Source organism: Misgurnus anguillicaudatus, chromosome 24, assembly GCF_027580225.2.
Source record: "Misgurnus anguillicaudatus chromosome 24, ASM2758022v2, whole genome shotgun sequence".
In the NCBI taxonomy this organism is placed as follows: domain Eukaryota; kingdom Metazoa; phylum Chordata; class Actinopteri; order Cypriniformes; family Cobitidae; genus Misgurnus; species Misgurnus anguillicaudatus.
Genome location: NC_073360.2, coordinates 38,944,081 through 38,960,336, shown reverse-complemented (window position 1 = coordinate 38,960,336; position 16,256 = coordinate 38,944,081). Strand labels below are relative to the sequence as shown.

At 37.2% G+C, this 16,256-nt stretch overlaps 1 protein-coding gene across 1 annotated transcript in view; it reads left to right on the top strand.

Annotated features, from left to right (window-relative positions):
- Window positions 1-16,256, top strand: part of LOC141361709 (NACHT, LRR and PYD domains-containing protein 14-like) — a 273,710-nt gene that overhangs the window by 141,543 nt on the left and 115,911 nt on the right. The gene's annotated exons all lie outside the window — the stretch shown is intronic.

Genomic DNA, 16,256 nt, shown 5'->3' with positions numbered 1-16,256 from the left:
GACACACACATCAACAAAATTCGGCCCAACCAAATTATAAAAGTACAAAAGGAGAATTACCTGACTTACTGGACTGAATCAACAAGAAAACAAAGTAAACTTGAATGTTATTTGATTAAATTATACAACAGCAGAATATCTAAGCACAGTGAAAGACTCTAAATTAAGAAGAACAATGACAAGATACAGACTGAGCAATCACACTTTGACTATAGAGAAAGGAAGACATCGACAAAACTGTTTACCCAAAGAGAGCCGCATCTGCCAATACTGTAACCGAGGAGATATAGAGACAGAACAACTCTTCCTTACCATCTGTCCTAATTATGAAGAAATCAGACAGAAATTCTACACAAAATTAACAAACAATGTACAACTTCAATATTTATTAGGAGAAAAACAAAATTGTATTTTACTAGCAGCACAATACATTGCTGCCTGCCATAATAAAAGGGAGGAGTCGATCATTCAGTAATGCGCTTACATATATCCACATACTTTTGCACAACACATTGTTCATAGATTTCTATAATGTATTTTATTTTTTGTATATATATTTTTTTTTTCATGTATATCATTTGTTTGTTCTATATTATGCTTTGGCAATACATTGTATTTAATGGGACTTTAATGTTCTGAATTACATTCATCTTGATTCAGTGTTTTTGCTGTTTGATTCAATTGTCACATTTATTTTATTTTTTACATTCACTTTTGTTTTCAATTTCATTTCCACCATCATGTGCTATTAGAGATTATGAGTTTTACATTAGATATTTGATCAAAGATAATATTTGATGTAGCATTCTCACTTCTTAAAGACACATAGGAACATGTTGCTCTTATTCCATCTCACAAATGTCTTGCTTTGCATCCGGGGATTCTGCATCTACAATATTTTGGATTGTCCAGCATTTGAGGCAAATGTATTGCACCATATTTCCTAAATCTCTCATTTGGGTGTGGCTTTCTTTTAATTATTTGGTAGCACTTTACAAAAGGGTTGTATTTGTTAACATTAATTAATGCACAATAAACTAACATGAACATTATTATTAACATATTTATATTAACATTAACAAAGATTAATAAATGCTGATAAACTATATTGCTCATTGTTGGTTCATGTTTGTTAATGCATGTAATAATGTAAACAAATACAATCTATTTGTAAAACATTTTACAAATTATATTATTCAAAACTTTTACAAGAAGTGAAACAAACATAAGAACAAAGTCCTGGTGTCCACTACAAAGGACATCAAATAAAGTTGTGTTTTGAAAGAGTCAGAATTATTGTGAAAAAAAACAATTGATGATTATCAAGAAAACATATAATCTGCAAAAAAAAATTACTTCCCTTGTTGCCATAAAATGTAAAACTTGCAATTAATTATTTTGAAAAGAAAGTTTGTGTGCTGTGTAAGACCCATCCCCACAAATATGGTATTACCCAGGATTTCATCTGGACAGGACGGTAGGATACAAATTGTGCTTGACTTAGAGGTCTCAAACTCATGTTCACTACAAAAGACACAAGTCAATGGGGGGCTCAAAGGAGGATATACTACAGATATACTCATTTAGACTTGGGTAGACCTACAACAGTTCATAGGATTAACTGCAGGCCCGGAGTGGGTAATCGGGAGAACCGGGAGAATTCCCGGTGGGCCGCTTCACTTTTGGGCCGGTCGAGTTATTATTTTTTTTTTTACATTTGTCACGTTAGTGAGTCTATCTTCTCTTAAATGACACTTCACACGTTTCGCATTGACACTGCAGCGCGCTGCCTCTGCATGGGTTGTACCATGTGAGGGAGTTTTCCCCTCCCCTCCCATAGAGTTGGTTCGGTCCATAGCACGTCTTCTCCAAAACTTTTCTCCGGTAGGTTGGGCCGGCCCTACCGTAACGTTATGCGTCTGAGAGGAGGAGGGCGTAAAAAAACAGGTTGAAGAAAAAAGCCATTGGTGGAGGATGCTGCCAAATGTGCCAACCTTACAGATTTATTTTTAAGAGGATAAACAAAAGTGACAACAGGTAACTTAAAGAGAAATAAGCCTAATAATGATTATCATTAGCAACATAATTTTTCGGCTAATACCGTTGTCAAACTATTTACAAGCTGTTAACGTTTATAATATATGTGCCCTCATAGTGTTCATGTCACGTGTATATAACCTGTCTTCCATATAAGGGAATATGCAAATAAATGTGGTTCCGGTTCGAGAAGCCCCTGGCTGCAGCATGCAGATCGGGGCGTGTATGAACCTAGGGCAGAGCTGCACGCGCAGCCCCGCCCATGATGTGTATCATTGGTTAGTAGCAAAGTAATGACGTTGACGCCACGGTAAACAGGAAATGCGGTTGAAAACAGTGCGATCTTTAAAACGTGCGCCATATCGCGCTGACGTTTTCATAAAATAGGCGTTTTTCCAGTTATTACTCATACAACATTTACTTTAAGCCTAAATAGAAAAAGTAATGATTTTTTTATTTAATAAACATATTTTTGTATTAATAGAGAATATTAATTTAATAACTCAACAGCACTGAAGAAACATATTGTAAGCATATTCATTTAAAACTACGTCTGACGGTGATGACACTAATCTGACGGTGGTGACATTGGCCTCATTATTCCAAAATGTATACCACTCAAGTCAATGGCTTCTTGTTTAAACTTTATGTAAATATTTGGTCCAAAAAATAACAATCCTGAGCACTGTGATGAAAAAATATCAAATCATAACTTCCTAAAATACATAAAACCTGACAGAAAAGACAGAAAACCTGACAGTGGTGACATCTGACGGTGGTGACAAAAACCTAATATAGATTAAAAAAATAGATGAGTTGTTCACATTAGCCATCTTGTTTCCCCTCTGTTGCTAGCTACTTCAGACCTCTTCTTAAAAATTATAAATGTATTTCATAATCTAATCTAATATTTTTTTTACAAAGATGACGGTGTTGACATGTTATGGTTGTCACAGTAGCAGTGCCCAAAAATATTAAGAAGTTTAAGAGAAAATACTTACAGGAGCTTGAGTGATCTTGAAGCATGCAGAAGAGCTGAAGGTTTGAAAATGGGGTCCTCATGAATGCAGTCTGACTTTATTGCTTTTTATAAATATCTGACGGTGGTGACAAATATGTGGGACACATTTTGAGCAATCACAAAATTATAGTAAATATTGTTCAAAGTTCAAATAGTTTTTAATACATATTACAATGCACCCTTTCATGCGGTAAATATATTATTCAATTCAATTATTACTTTTGGCTTTTCTAATCAAGTTGAAATGATTATCTCTTAACTGAGGACAGCTGATTTTGTAGGCAATGGGCCACCGACCTCACACGGTCCTCATGTGCCCAAACATTCTGCTGTTTGCTTTGAGAAAAACAGAAGCCGCACGGTGATTCTGCCCATAACTTGGATAAGGGGCCGATCACACCAAATGTGTTTATGGCAGTTGCAGACGCCTTTTTTGAATGATTTTCTATGGGCAGTGAGTGTTATGTGCGCTGTTTATGCTTGCTGAATGCCTTGCGTACACCACAGCACGCGTTTTAAAAAGAAGTGCTTAGAGCGGAAATGCGGAAATGTCATTCGCGTCCTTCCATTGTCCAATCGAATGAGGGGAGAGGTGGGCCTTCCATTGTGATGACAGAAATATACACCTGTTTGGATCACTCACTGTCTCCTGCGTGTTTGTGCACCTCTCACAAACAGGGTCGGAGCAAGCGTCCCCTTTTTAAAGTTTCAGCTAATATGACAGTTAACAGCAAAAGCGCACTCACGCTTCAACATTTGATTGACAGAACAGCTGCGTCTGTGGTTGCCTAGAAATATAAATGTATAAAGCAGTGCACTCTAGTTTGGAAATGGCTTATTTTAAATGTCGTAGCTGAACAGATTCAAACACAAACGTCTAAAAATGAAGTAAGTAAGCAACTGCCCCAAAACAGGTGATGTTGATCCTGTGATCAAAGAAATGTAAGCAAGCACGATTTAATCGCATAATGCCTGTGTTTTATCATTTTAAACTTTACTAGGTACTATGCTGCTTTACAAATCTAGCAATTTCTTTGCTAAATGACTGTTCCCATTACAAATTAATAAGATATAAGCATAAGGTATAATTCTGTTCAATTAATTTGTAGTTTGTTTTATTATCATCACACTAAGCTTCTAAAAAGTTCTCCGGGCCTCACATGGTGACGTTATTTACCATCCCGCCCTCAACCTAAAATGAGTTTGACACTGCTGGGCTAAACCATCGTTTCTAACAAATTAGACAGATCGGCTGCATGTAAAGTAAACATAGCTATAGATTTTATTTGTCAACATGAAGCAGATTTTCAGATAATGTTGGTCCTTGTCTATCATTATTGTCTGTTTCTGTTCCAGGATCAATCCACCGTCCAACAGACGACAGTTGCGCAGGCATCCAAGATATCCATGCCTTAAATCAGCTGTGGCATCAGTAATATTTCATGACTGAGTGTTATATGTGTGTGCTCATACTCATTATCATAATATCTCTTACTGTTGTTCTTACTGAAAATGTAACTTGAGTAGAAGCATACATTTGTGTTACATTTCATTTATTTCCTTTCATTTATTACAGTATTGCATTTAGTTTAATGTCCATTTATCCATATATATGAACTAACATTTGTTAAGTTTGAATTATTTATTATATTATTTTTCATTACTGTTTAATGTTATTTTGGTTTGTATTATCTTCACAAGTACAGAAACAGATAAGGAAATAGGTCCGTCTCAAGGCCAATGCACAATAACACCTGATGAATTTGTTACTGATCAGACAAAGTCAGACCATCAGAGCATAACTATCCACTGTCATTTTTCAGAACTAAATAAGTGTTAATATAGAAAGTTTATCATTTGCATGCATTTCTAAACTACAAATGTTAACATTTTAAGCCATTTAAAAAGAAGATGCTAAAGTGAGCTGTTTTCTTTGTGCATAGACACACACACTCAAATAGACACACACTAATAAGTGCATGCACAAAGAGAAGTCTTTCGAAAATCAGAATATTAAAAAAGATTAATTAAATTTCATTTATAGAATAAAGAAGACAGTGTTATTATTCAATTTACTCTATCTCCTGTTAGACCTTAGGCAACTTTATTTGTAACTTTGTTATTTTATGTTTATGCTTGTAATGTTTTGACTTGTTCACATTTACTCCACCTCCTTTTTTACTGATCCGAAAAACTCATAAACCGTTATGTAATCCATTTAACCACTACTAAATTGTAAAATAATGTAATTTGAGAGTAGGCCCACCCTATTTCACCGGTGAGATATAGTGCTTAGTACAAGAACTAGATCTTAACCTTGAATCTGAAGGATCTAACATTTTTATTGGCATAGCCATAGTTGGATCTATCACTGTATATATATGACACTATATTGTGTGTGCTGTTTTACAATAAGTTCCTGTCTTGAGATGTAATGCTAGGCCTTGTCTTAGCATTAAAGGTCATGTTTTCCTGTGTTTTTGAAGCTTTTGATTGTGTAAAAAAAACAGTGTGTAAAAAAACACAATATTTTTTACACAATTTACTTATCTCTATACCACTGTTTTCACTGTCCTAAAAAGCTGTAGTCCAAACAGGCCGTTCTCTGTAGTCTTTGAAAGGGGAATTCTGTTAAAGAAAATCGATCGCTTTGTATGAATTTTGAGCTTTAAGTTTTGCATGTATTATTTATGCTCTAACACTAACTAAAGTTTGAAAAATGTGATGAAGAACGGCACCTTAAAGAGTAAACCAATAGAATAAACCAATAGAGACAGAGCGCAGCGCATCATAATCTGAAACGCCCACCGCTGGGAAACAATCCATTCGTCTCCATTGACTTTGTATTGCGTGGGGCTGCCTCCTTGTCATTTCTGGCTTGTGACAGGAGCAGAATAGTGCCTAAGGGCTGCTGTGTGACGATGTATAGCACGCCCTGCTGTGTGACAAGATGTATAGCACCCTCTTGGTGTCTTATATAATCTGTTTGTATAAGGAAATAAAGTTATTCAGACTCAAATGCACTGTGTCTGTCTGTCTATCTGTCTGTCTCACTTCCTGGGCCTCCACAGGGTGATACAACATCCAACTTGAGCATACTTAAGAACAGATCTTTAAGTGTAATATATAAAAGATAAGATGCATGAAGATTAAAGGGATAGTTCACCCAAACATGAAAATTCTGTCATTTACTCTCCCTCATGTTGTTACAGACCTGTAGTTTATTTTTTCTGTTAAACACAAAAGTAGATATTTTGATAAATGATGGTAAGCAACCAGTTCATGGTATCTATAAACTTCTAGCTTCATTCTTTAGTGTGTGATTCTCACTGTTTGTGTGTGAACTTATAAAACTATCAGTGTGTCATTATATTATACAATACATTAATCTCTTACATTTACATCAAACATTTATACGTTCCAGATGAAAAAGCTGAATGTTCTTCTCTACACACCAGTTTTTGTCGCTTCTCATATACGGTCCCTAGTGAATAATTAACTAGCTAAACTTGATACATAAATAGTGAATACACAAGTGTTTCATTTTTTTAATTACAAAGTCAAAAATGGGCCTTAATTAAAAAGTGTGTGTAGGTTTTGTATTGTTGTAGCTCATGTGTATGTGACAAACAGTTTGTTGTCCTGTTTATTGTTTAAGATTTAATTTCTTTCACCTACTGACAGCGCTAATAGTTTGTTTTTCTATCTCTTGATTTGACAGTGGTGATGATTTGATATCTGATTGTCTTTCTGTTTCTTTGTAAGGACTTACATGTGACAGTAAAGATGTCTGTCTGATTCTTTCAGCAGCTTGATTTTCTCACGAATGTTAATCATAAATTATGTTTTGCTGGGTTTTAAAAAGACAAACCCATCACGTTGTGTGTTGATTTAACATATGCTGTGTTGTTTTAACCAACTGTTAACCAACAGCTGAGTTTGTCCCTTTTGAGTGTAATTTCCACAATTACTTATTGTTTATATTTATATATTTTTCTATCATATTCTCTATTGCACATTTACTATTCTTCTATTTTACTATGTGTTTTCAAATCTCTACTGTTACTACAACTCGTAAATCAGTTGTATCACGTCACCACAGCGAAATGCTAATAACCTCTGTGCTCTCCCTCCGTCCACTACCGCCTCACTGACTTTTCCCATTCACTTATGGAACTGCCAATCTGCTGTATACAAACCAGATTTCATTCTGCTATTGCTTCCCATTCTGGTCTCTCTGTTGTAGCACTTACTGAGACATGGATTAAACCAGAGGACACTGCCACCGAGGGACCAGTCATGTGACACAAGCTCTTTCAAGTCGCAGGTTGTTACTATTACCCACCCTACTAAAATCCATTTTCTAGTTATCTATTGCCCCCCCGGTCAATTTGGACACATGTTGGAGGAGTTGGATGTACTTCTGTCTTCATTCCCAGAAGATGGAACTCCTATAGTAGTACTTGTGACTTCAACATCCACCTTAAGTAATCACAGGTAGCTGACTTCAACACCCTCACTGTGTTGTTTGACCTCAAGCGAGTCCCAACTTCACCAACCCACAGGTCTGGTATTCTTTTAGATCTTATCTACACACGCTGCTGTTCCACTTACCACACCCAGGTCATCCCACTACACACATCTGATCACTTCCTCCTAACTCTTGAGCTCGACCTAACTCCCCCTTGAGCTCGACCTAACTCCCCGAGTCACTCCACACAATCCCCCATTGACCATGTTCCAGCGCAACCTGTGCACGCTCTCTCCCTCCCGCTTATCCTCTGTTGTCTCTTCCACGCTCCCCCCTCCCAACCAACTCTCTCTGTTAGATACTAACAATGCCACGGCACACTATGTTCCACTCTTACATCCTGCTTAGACAGTTTATGCCCTCTGACATCTGGACCGGCCCGAGTCACACCATCTACCTCTCTCTGAGGTTCTCCGTGAGCATCGCTCCAGACTCAGGGCTCCAGAGTGGAAGTGGCGCAGATCGAAAGATCCTGCTTGACCTCTGACACTATCAGTCTCTTCTTGTGTCCTTCTCCACGGATGTCTACTCTGCTAAGACCCAATACTATCATTCAAAGATCAACAACTCACCTTACTCTTGCACTCTCTTCAAGACCTTCTCTATTCTTCTTTGTCCGCCTGCCCCCCCCACCTTCACCTGACATAACGGCTGATGATTTTTCTTCCTTCTTTGTGAAGAAAACGAATACTATTAGCAGTCAGTTCTTCAAGCCACCACTTCTTGTGCATGCTCAAACCTCTGAGATATGCTCCCTCCCCTTCTTCTCTCTCCTATCTGAAGCGGATGTTTCCAAGGACTTTGCTTCTAACCATCCGACTACCTGCCCGCTAGATCCCATACCCACCCATCTCCTTCAGGCCATCTCTTCGTTGGTTCTCCCTACTCTCACCCACATCTCTTTCCACTGGTACCTTCCCTGCAGCATTTAAAGAGGCTCGGATAACCCCACTGCTGAAGAAACCCTCGCTCAGTCCTGCTATGCTGGAAAATTACAGACAAGTTTCTTCTTCTTCCCTTCATTGCCAAGACTCTTGAACGTGTGGTGTTTGACCAGCTCTCCTCTTTCTTTACAGAAAATAACAATCTGGATATCAGTCAGTCTGATTTCAAAAGCGTCACTCCACTGAGACACTACTCTCAGTCACTGAAGCCCTAAGGTAGGCAAAGGCAGCCTCCAAATCATCTGTGCTGATCTTACTGGATCTATCCACCGCTTTTGACAAGGTCAATCACCACATCCTCCAGTCGAACTTCATAGCAGTGGGTGTCTCTGAGACAGCACTGCTATGGTTCAAGTCATACCTCTCAGGTAGGTCATTCAGGGTATCCTGGAGAGATGACGTCTCCGAAACATTGGGGTGCCTAAAGGCTCCGTGCTTGGACCACTGCTCTTTTTGATATACATAACATCCCTGGGTTCTGTCATTCGAAAACATGGCTTTTCCTACCACTGCTATGCGGATGACTCTCAACTTCACTTGTCATTCCACCCTGATGACCCCAGGGTTTCTGCCCGCATCTCAGCATGTCTGAGGGACATCTCACTCTGGATGAAGGATCACCATCTCCAGCTTAACATTGCAAAGGCAGAACTGCTTGTCATATCATCTGAACCCAATATTCATCACAACCTTTCCATTCAGCTAGGTTCTTCGACCATCACGCCTTCCAGGACAGCCAAAAGCCTGGGAGTGGTCATTGATGATCAGCTTAGCTTCACGGCCAATGTTGGCAGCACCGCCCGCTCTTGTAGATTCATTCTCTACAATATTAGGAAAATTAGACCTTTCCTAAATGAGCATGCCACGCAGGTCCTAGTCCAAGCTCTTGTCCTGTCCAGTCTGGACTACTGCAATTCGCTATTGGCTGACTTCCAGCCTGCACAACCAAACCCCTACAGATGATTCAGAACGCAGCAGCAAGAGTGGTCTTTAATGAGCCAAAGAGGACACATGTCACTCCTCTCTTTGTCAAGTTACACTGGCTCCCTATAGCAGCTTGCATCAAGTTTAAAGCTCTGCTCCTGGCCTTTAAAACCACCACTGGGTCAGCATTCCCTTACGTTCGCTTGCTTATACAGCTGACGTACTCTCTCAATCCCTGCGCTCTGTCGTAATTTTTAAACAGGAGATTCTAAAAAACGCTGTCATTATTTTCTTACATATCCGTGCATAAAATAGGAGGAATATAATAAAAAGTAATTTGATATAATTGGATATAAATATAAGTAATTGGATATAAATATAATTGGATGTATTTGTTCCCTGTACTGTATTTTTATGACCCTACCTATTTTGCACCTGCACTCACTCTTGTACAAAAAATGTTGTATATGATTGTAAAGTAAAATAAAGTTAATAATCTTTAAGTATCATGTGTTGCCATTTTTTGCCAATAATGTAATATTGTCTAACATCCAAGATAGCAAAGTACAGTCAGACAGTTATATAGTTAATATTGTATTTGTGAATTATAAAACCTGGTCCTGGATGCTGATTGGTCAATATTAATTTGTACATTACTTGCTTACATAATGGCCACTTTTCACTTAAATCAACATGAAATGATTTGTTTACAAGATAAAAATAGGTGATATGAGAGATGAATGAAAAAATGAATGAGATTCTGATCTGTGTGTCTGAACTGAAGTGTGTTGTTGTTATTCTCCACAGCTTGAGTTATTGTGGTTATGGTGTTCTGGATTCAGCTCAAAGGTTAAACCTCTCACACCTCACAAAATTTAAAATCTGAGAGAATAATGTGAAATATGCTAAAGCTAAAGACTGAAGACCAGTGCTGATGACAAACCTGCTCATATCAAAAACATCTCCAGCTGTGGCAGCATGTGGGCGACAGTAGTTACTTATTTAGTAGTCATTAACTACTAAATGCTGTGTACATCCTTATTAGGTTAATTTTTTTGTCTTTTAGGATCACACTGAGCCTAAAATGTGTTGGATAACTATAATGAATCAATGTGACCCCATCAGTAGCTGTTGACTGCAAACTGACTGTACTGAGATCTGTGGTGAAATGAAGTTTTTCCTGCTGCACAACCTTCTTCTGTCACTCATCGAGCACATCTGTTATTGTGTAGCCTACGCAGTTTTTTAAAAAACATTTTATATACAAACAAAACAAGATAATTTAAACCAGAACAAACAGTATGTAAGTGTACTGTTTAAAGTCACATAGAAATAAATGTGTACTTGATGAAAAACTGAAAAGTTGACATTCTGTATGTTATAACATTTTGATAAATTCTTAGACCTCCTTAAAAGAAACTTAAACCTATTTAATTGAGTTTAATATTTGAGTTTTTAATTGTTCATTAAGTTTGCTCATTTAAACAAGAATGGAAGTGAAACAGTTTAATGATTGCTGCTCTCTATTCACCTTATTTTTCAAGACAACAAGGGCAATTTTGTCCACGTACTTCCGGCCGCATAGATGATGAGCAGCTGATGCAGTGACTGAAGGCGACGCGTTAAATCTAAAAAGCTCACTCAAGCGCCTTTATGTTTCTTTCTTACCGATTTTAACGGACGGGAAGCTGACTGAGGAACACCCTTATCCCAAGTAATGGTTCGACTACTATGTAACTTTAAGCCACGCCGGATGTTGAAAAGGCCGGTGGTCAGTTTCAGGTAAGCTATCTTAGCTAAATGTGCTCGTTAGATTTGTGATGTCCGTTCTACGAATAAACTTAAGATCAGTAACGTTAGTTTATAAAATGCATATATTTTGAATGGTTTTAATTGTCCACCTATATTTTTATATTTACGATAGTACAACGAGATATTATAGTACATTACATTCTTACAGTAGCCCACGTGATTCCTACAAGTTACTGAGATTTCAGATGCTAGAATGTCAGTTCATTCCTCATTCAGATATTGATAATGACCTATTAAACAACATATTTAACACTGAAGTTAAAGGTTGTGTGTATAATGTTACTGTCTCTTTTTAATGCATCTCTCTCTTACACTCTGTTCTGTTTAAGTATGGGTGCCATTTATATATTAATTCTCATGATGCAAGTTTATTTTAAATACTAACATAAAACTGTTTATGGTTATATTGTTTTCACAGATGCATTGATGTTTAGTGATGCGGTGGACAACTGTGAGGATGATACAATCAACATCTTCCTAAACTGTGATGCAGAAACACAATGAGAGGATCCATCCGTCTCTGACCACAACTACACTTTAAAATCACAACTCAACCTGAAGCAACCTACATCTGATATGGGAAAACAATGGTGCAGTTTCCCTGACAGGGCTTATCCTGGTCCCAGGCTAAAATGCATATTTGAGCTACAATAATTTAAAAACACCTTTTACTGACATACCTCAACATATATGAGTGCCATTGTTTTGTCACAAGATGTAGGGTTTGTTTGTAAAAACTAAAATGTCCTAATATAATTAAGGCCTAGTCCTGTAAACCCTGTCTGAGAAACTGCTTCAATGTGTTGAGCTGGCACAAATGTACATATCTCTGCTGAGAAACAACCATCTTTGTCAGCTTTACACAGGGTTGATATTGCATTCATTACACAGTCGCTAAGCACTTTACCAGTACATACACCAACAGCTTCCAGATAAACACTTGGGATCAGCTCCTGATGACTCAGATAAAGCTGTGTCTTAATTTATTGCAGGGTGGTCTTGCTGAAAAGTTAGTTGTTTCTAAGTCCATAGTTATTTTTATAAACCTTTACAATGTGACCTGATGCTACCTGTTGTAAAGTTACATTAAACCTTCATATGTGATCAGATGTCATGCAGTGATAATAAACATTTACAATGTGATCTGTTGTGCATTTATATTAAACCTTTACAATGTGATCAGATGTTGTGCTGTTATATAAACCTTTACAGTGTGATCAGATATTATCTGTAAGGAATTTCTTAAACCATATGTGAGCTTTGTAGATTCCACTTAAAAGGATTTAAGTCTCCTGATTTGAAGGAATAAGTGTTGGCAAGTTTGCAAATGAATTCTATCATGGAACATTACCACATAAAAACAAAATAGTTATTGGACTGGGTAAGGTGCACATTTGCTTTAAAAAAGACGAAATCACTGTGTAAATATTGGTAGGCATCAGTACTTTAATAATTTTCAATGCTGCTCCATCAACTCCTGACAGCACGAGGTAATTAAATATGTCCCATAGGTTACTTGCCGCGTCCGCTTCATATCGTCTAACCACGAGACGATTGATGGGACATTATAAGACTATCCGAGCGTCGTATGAAGTTTTAACCGTGCTCCTAATTTAAAACATTTACAGCAGTAGCGATATTTGTCATTTCGCTAAAGTTATAGTGAACTACAAACAATCTTTTAACCACCAAACTAGCTACCGAATGCACTGTGCCATATTAGCAGCGGAAGTCGGTTGACAAAATGCGGAAGAGCGAAGAATTAAAAAGGGGCGTGGCGGAATGAATGGTGACGGTTAATAAACCCATTGTAGAGGTGGGAGGTGAAACACAAACACCCGCAAATTCTCGGGGCAGCCGCATATGTCGACATTTCAGTCTAAACCGTTCTATTTCACCATAAACAATCTAAAAACAGGGCTTTAAGTGTAAAATACCGAACTTGTCCTTTAAGACTATTTGTTAAACTTAAAACATACCTGATTTGTATTTGAAATTAATAATATTTAAATTTGAATTATTTGAATTTTACAGTAATGTTATGTCACATCGCAGGACATAATTTGCCTGGCGCTGTGAAAAAAGCTTAATACATTACATAATGAGAAAAAAAATCTGCTAACCTCTCACAGTTTCAAAAACAACAGTATTTGATCTTAACAAATGCATACAATTCTCAAGCAATTTAGAACTTTTTTTTTAAAAAATGCTCTTTCACCCTTATTTGTCATTTGCCCAAATAACGATGTTCCAATTACCACATGCGACAACGACATAACGTTACATAAAGAAGCTGGGTTAAAATAAGGACAACTGTGATGTTTTACTTATTTAATAGATAACTAAATAAAGAAATGCGAAAATCTGTCATCACTTACCCTCGTGTTGTCTCGTTCATCTCCAAACAAAAAGCGAAATACTTTTTCCCTCAACGTCAGATCCATTAAACTGCTCACATTTTAAATCGAGTTGTTTTATCTTAGTCCTCTGGTGAAACATGATCGCCGATTAATTTAGTTTATACGTTTAACGCAGAGTCACCAATAATTTAACAGTTTATACCAGGGGTCACCAAACTTTTTTCTCTGGGGGCCACATTATTGTTCCTGACTGTGATGGGGGGCCTATGTTCTATATAACATAGAATTGTATGACCCAGACCAAAATGACCACCAGCAGGTCTCATTGTGTAGTAGAGACTACTAGCCTGGCACAGCCAAAGTCCCCATCAGTAAACGGCTTTCCATGGGTAGCTAGTAGCTGAGCTACCTTATAGCTAGCTCGGACAGCAGCCTGGTTTACCTGAGTTTGGCAAAGGAATAGATTCTTTTGTGCAACCAGTATGCCTTTCATCTTTGAATCCTGTCTTCTCTTGCTTGCCCTTGCTAGCTTGCATACTGCTTGTGGCGGGTTTCGTGATGACGACACAGATTGTATTCTTTGAAAACTGCAACACTTTCTTTACATATACATGTAATACAAACTGCACGGTCCTTATACTGCTGATCACGAGCATGTCAGATGACGAAAATTTGGCAAATATATTTAATTTTATAACTAAATATCATTTTTTTAATTAAAAAAAATCAACAAATACCAGATGCGAACATATGATTACTTTCCAAAGAACAATTACAAAAATAAAATTGCCTCATAGGGCCGGTTCAAGTAGTGGGGGGCAGAAGGGCTGGGGGGCCGGTCAAAGGGGGGTCAGGGGCCTGAGTCAGCCCGCGGGCCTTTGTTTGGTGACCCATGGTTTATATGTTTAATGCAAGCAAGCGCATGCACGTTGTGAACTTATTGAACAACAGCTTTCAGATAGCACCGTGACGACAACAACCAATCAGGTTTAGTCATGTGTGTCACGTGTGTTGTTTGAAAATAAACACTAGCAAACATATATAGATTTTAAGCAAATCTTTGAAAAATTTGTTTATTATGCAATCGGAATGATATAATGTTGAAATGCTTGAGGAAATTTCAATGTTAGCTTATTACAATTAATGAATCATGTTTTGAAAAAAGTATGTTTTATCCAAATATACTAAAACTTCACTAGAAGTACATTTGTGTTTAGCATATTTAGCATATAAGTGTAATTACGCATATATTTATTACCAGCATACTTCTAGTACACTTAATATAAATACATTAAAAATATTCTTAAGTTTAGCATATTTCTTTAAAATGTAATAAAGCATACATTTATTATCAGCATACTTCTAGTACACTTAATATAAATACATTAAAAATATTCTTAAGTTTAGCATATTTCTTTAAAATGTAATAAAGCATACATTTATTACCAATGTACTTCTAGTACACTTAATATAAATATATTAAAAATATTCTTAAGTTTAGCATATTTCTTAAAAATGTAATTAAGTATATATTTATTACCAATGTACTTCTAGTATAAAAAATACGTTTAAATGCAATTTTACATATTTTTAATACACTTCAAATAAGTATGTTGGAAATAGAAATTATTATTATTATAAACACACTATTTGTATTTTAAGTATATTTTTAATACATTAAATACTATGTCTTTTTGACCTGGGCTGTCCCGACCAGCTGATCGCATTGTGACAATGATATGATTGACGTGAGGTGCAGATGAAAAATCTGATCACGCATTCCTTATTCTCACTGTCACAGAACGCGCAGCTCATGATTGCGTAGCAATGAAAGACGCGCAACCTCTCAAGCACTTTTGAAAGAACAAAACAGCGCGTTGACACGTGCTTTTAGACGCGACACGTAAGCGGCCCCGTAAACGTTTACATCAATAATCAAACGAATATACAACTAAGTAAATAAAAATCTTTCTGCGGGCCGAATTATGTTATATGTTTGACTTGGGCTGCGTCCGAAACCGCATACTGTATAGTAGGTACTGAATTAGATGAAGTAGCTACTTACTTGGCATTAAAACAGTAGGTACTGTATAGTATGAATGAGATTCAGACGTACTACATGTTGCTACATCACGTGACATACGTCGTCATTATGTCATGTCATTTCAGCGCGAAAACAGCCGCGTGCCTCTTCTTCTTCGTTGGATAACTCCTCGTCCGGGCCATCATGGGATAGTGAAGCTTCCATCGTATGCACACTGCAAAATCTAACCGGAAGTAGTAGGTCATCCGGGTACTTTTTGCATACTATTTTTTGAATACTATGTATTCGGACATACTACTCACCTCGCCTACTGCTTTTCGCGTACTATATAGTATGTAGTAGGCGGTTTCGGACGCAGCATTGCGCTGAATGCGGAGACTTCCGCCACTTAATATGTTCGTGTGGAAACGCACAGAACATATTATGTTCCACCTATGTTCCGCACACAAAAGATTGCATTCGGCCATTCGGTGCACATGTGCACCGTGCCAAAAGCCCTGTACCGAAACGGTCCGGTACGAATACACATACCGTTACACCCCTAATCTCCATAGACCTTTATTTAGATGAAAATATGTGTGTA